The sequence below is a fragment of the Octopus bimaculoides genome, unplaced genomic scaffold (genome assembly GCF_001194135.2).
Source record: "Octopus bimaculoides isolate UCB-OBI-ISO-001 unplaced genomic scaffold, ASM119413v2 Scaffold_337478, whole genome shotgun sequence".
In the NCBI taxonomy this organism is placed as follows: domain Eukaryota; kingdom Metazoa; phylum Mollusca; class Cephalopoda; order Octopoda; family Octopodidae; genus Octopus; species Octopus bimaculoides.
The window spans coordinates 3,046-7,432 of record NW_026404641.1 but is presented as its reverse complement, the minus strand read 5'-3'; the positions used below and the strand labels follow the sequence as shown (position 1 = coordinate 7,432).

Sequence of the window (4,387 nt, the reverse complement as noted above, 5' to 3'; positions counted from 1 at the left end):
GCTGGATGCCCTTCCTAACGCCAACCACTCAGAGAGTGTAGAGAGTGCTTGAAAAATGTTGCTGTTTGGTTTGTTTGTGGGACGTGAAATTTCATGCATATGATGCCATTTTTGAACTTTTGTCTTACCTTTCTCATCCAAGTGTTATCCAAATACAGCCCAGATGTCTCACAGCAAATTTACACCACTACCTTTGTGAACAGAAACTTAGTGACATTTCCAGTTGTGTCTTGTTCAATCTTGCCTTCTTCAAAATAGCCCAAAAAACACACTCACTACATATACCAAGGAAACAATTTTACACCTCCATGTTCTTGTTATGAACTGTAGGTGTGACTGAACATTAAAGCAATTATGATAATGATCATCATCATGATTGTTTCAATGCTCACTTTTCCATGCTTGCAAGGGTCAAATGGAGTTTATTGAAGCAGATTTGCTGAACTGAATACCCTTCCAGTTCCTTTAATTTCCCTGTTTTCTGGCAACATAATATTTCCCCATTTGTGGTTATCTATCCTGATGTCCTACATCTTCAACATAGCAAGAAAAAACAAAACAAAAAAAACATGATCACTAGGGTTCAGCATTCCTTCATTCCTCAGTAAGCATAGAAAATACTTTAGCCTATAGCAGTTGATTATTTCCTGCCAAAGAGAGACACAAATTGGAATAAAGTTGCAATATCTGAGACAGAGCTCTTTACAGTACTCACAGACATTACAGATTGCAAAAAAAAGGCCATGCAAATAATTGGCATAGAGTCACTCACACCAGCTTCTGGTTCACAAATGTGATGTCTCCTTAGCTTGCTTTTCTTCTGTCACTCTTATTTTGGTCCTACTTCTTAGTGTTGGTTGGTCTCATTCCTTTTCCACCCAAACCCAACTGAGTGACACTTTTTCAATATTTTTCTCTATAGAACATCAGTCCTTTAGAATTCCTTTCTGCAGTCTTTGACATACAGTTTAAGAAGAACGTCAACAGCATCAACTTCCCTGCTGTTAGAGAGCCCGCGAAGCCATGAGCCTTTCTCCAAATCAGACAATTGAACAAATAAAAAACATACCCCTACAAAGATGAGTTGAGAGTGTCATTGATTACTGATAGGATTATCCAGGCATTTATGATTTGAAGCAATAAAAGAAAGATATAACATTATCTGCAGATGCATATATGCAGACATACATGCATATATGTATGTCTGTTTGTTTTCCTGTGAGTTTTATAAAAGTTCTTGAGAAAGTTTGAGTTGGTTGCTAACAAAGTGACAAGGCTTGTTTAGCTGAGAGGGTTCCTGGTGTTTGTAAATATATGGTTGAGTTGGTGTGTTAGTTGAACTGTCGTTGCATACACCCAAGTATGTGCATCTATTCACATAAGAATCTCAGATGGAGAATTTCTGGAATGTCTTACAAGTTTCCATTGTACCACTAATAAAATGTATGTATGTATGTATGTACACACATGTCTATGTATGAATTTATGCATACTTGTATGTAAGCATGTATGTGTGTGTGTATATATATATATATACACACACATTATCCTGACAATACATAAGTGTATGTGTGTATATAATTTCAGTGCCTTTATAGGAGACTCGTTACTTAATGAATATATTCATTCTTTTTTAAGGATACCCTGGATTTCCTGGTGATGAAGGTCAACGAGGATTACCTGGACCCCCAGGTGGTTCCTTCCCAGGTCAGGATGGTGTTCCAGGATTAAGAGGACAGCCTGGTGATGATGGTATGGATCATCTCAATATACAATTTTATATTCTTTTGTCAGTAATCAGTTTGCCTTTCTTTGTTAGTAGTGTGAAGTTTTAAAAGAGTTTAAGAACTCTGAATTCAGGATAGTAACTGACATATCTGTTAGACTAATTAAATATATCTGTAAAAACTTTATGTATAATTATTATAAATAGATAAAATATAGAGCTTAATATTAGACATTGCTGATGTATCTAAAAACAGTAATTTTGGTTATAAATTCTAATTTGAAATTAAATTTCCATTTAAAAAATTCCAATCTAAAAGATGAGGACATGGTGGTCCTTATTTCTAATCGGAAAGTATCATCGCAGCAAAATTAGAAATATATGCGTGCTGTGTTTGTAAAATAAAATACTGTGAGGAATATTCTAACATTTTTCTATTTGGTATTTATTATGACTTCTCCTATGGATAGAATTTTATTTAGTATTTGCTTCTGAGTTAGATAGCGCATGATTTCAGTTTGGAAGTCAAATACACATTTTGTGGATCATATACTGACAAATTATTGGTTATGTTTACATGCACTATTGATTCTAATATGTTAGCTCTTGTGTATGGAGTGGGGGGGGGGTCCCAAAAGTAACCAGAAACATTCTCTGTGGGACAAGCCCATTGTAGTTTAGGCTTCTGCCGCTAGAAGCCACTTGATGCAACCGCAACCCTCAGGCAACAGTCTGCTGACCAGCATCAGTGAAGTTATACTGTCATGTGGTGCATCTTTGTTTTTCAGTGCTTCTCTGTTCATTGATTTTTGCAATGGCTGGAATGAAGGAACAGCATGCTTCTGTGAAATTCTGTTCTCTGCTGGGGAAAACGATGGCTGAGACAGTTGGCATGCTTCAAACAGGTAACAAGGACACTGCCATGAACAAAACACAAGTTTATAAGTGGTTTTCACACTTTAGAAATGGTCACTTGTCATTTGAAGACCAACCTCGTTCAGGACAACCGTCAACCTCCCAAACGAAGGAAAACATTATGAAAATTCATGAACTGATCTTGGAGGTTTATCACCGAACAATAAACGAACTTGACTGGTGTGTCCAGGAGCTCCTGCCAACGAATTTTGAGTGAGGAATTGCAAATGGAAAGAGTTGCAGCAGAATCTGTGCCTCACTTGCTCAAAAGATCAAAAGTAGTCATAACTGAATGTGTGTCATGAACTGAAAGAACAGTTGGAAGTTGATCTGGACCATTTTTCGAAGGTCATCACTGGTGATGAAAGATGGTGTTAGGGTATTTGTGGATGTGGAAGAAGTGAAGAAAAAACCGATGGAGGCATTAAAAGGCATCATGTTGCAAGAGTTGTAGCACTGCTTTGAATAGTGGAAAATGCACCTGGACCAATGCATTGCTTCAAATGGAGAATACTTTGAAAGTGATAAAAAGTGTAAACATGTAAAACCAAGTGAATAAAAGAATATTGCAAAATTCTGGTTTCTTTTGGGTACCCCCTCATATATTTAGGTATGTATATATTTGTCTACAAGGAGCAGATATACCACAACTCCATCCTGCTAAAGATCATACTACACACTCTGACATGCAGTGTTTTATTGTTTGAATATGCAGCATGATAGTCTGGATATGCTGTATTCTCTTACAAATCCAGTCTAGTACTGGGGTCAATGCAATTGACTAGCCCCCTTCCTGCAGAATTTAAGGCCTTGTGCCTTTAGTAGAAATTATTATTTACATACTTATGGCACTTCTTTCTGTGCTATAATGTCTGCTCTATTATTATAACATACTTTTACTTTTATAATACAGTTTAAGTGGACATTGACGGATTGCTGAAAATTGTTATTTAAATATGAACTCAGTATGTAATGTTCTTCCATTTTAAGGTCTATCTGGTTTGCCAGGCAGCCCAGGAGAAGATGGCCGACAAGGATTACCTAGTAGAATTGCAGATATTGAGGATCGAGGAGATCCTGGATTTCCTGGTAATGATGGACCTCCGGGTAAAACTGGACTTCCTGGCCAACCAGGAAAAGATGGTCCTAGAGGCTCAGATGGTTTGTTATCATTTTATTACAATCAGGAATAATGTTTTTGTGTAGTGATTTGCCAAAGAGATAATTAAACAATCAATGCATCTAATAATTGTGTAATGTAAATTAATATAAATATAATTCTGTTGCAAAATAACAATGCTTATCTCTGTAGGAAATGATTCATTATTAAAATCTGAGAGCTTTTAGAGATATTTCCTATGTGTTGTTGTGTGGTAAAAAGCTTGCTTCCTAAACACATGGTTCTGGGTTCCATCCCACTGCAGTGCACCTTGGGCAAGTGCCTTCTACTATAACCACAGGCTGACCAAATTAAGTCAGTTTAGCAGTTGGAAATTGAAAGAAGCCTGTCGTATGTATGCATTGACCTTCCCCCTACACTTATTGATTAAACTATGATCAGCATCAGTGCTTAAGACATTTGCAGAAATAATTTTGAGCATTCTAAATATTTTCACATACATTCAAATCAAGATAAAGAATTATAACAGTATGTTTCAAGTGTGGTAGTGTGGATATTTATATTTTGTAGTTTATGAAACTGATGTCTAGTATATATATATATATATATATATATATATATATATA

The 4,387-nt window shown here is 36.1% G+C and overlaps 1 long non-coding RNA gene across 1 annotated transcript in view; it reads left to right on the top strand.

Annotated features, from left to right (window-relative positions):
- Positions 1-1,616: 1,616 nt before the first annotated feature.
- LOC106883633 (uncharacterized) overlaps positions 1,617-4,387 on the top strand; it is a 5,429-nt gene continuing 2,658 nt past the window's right edge. The window contains exons 1-2 of the long non-coding RNA XR_001411146.2: positions 1,617-1,752; positions 3,632-3,802. This is a non-coding gene — a long non-coding RNA (uncharacterized LOC106883633). The remainder of the gene's footprint in view (positions 1,753-3,631; positions 3,803-4,387) is intronic.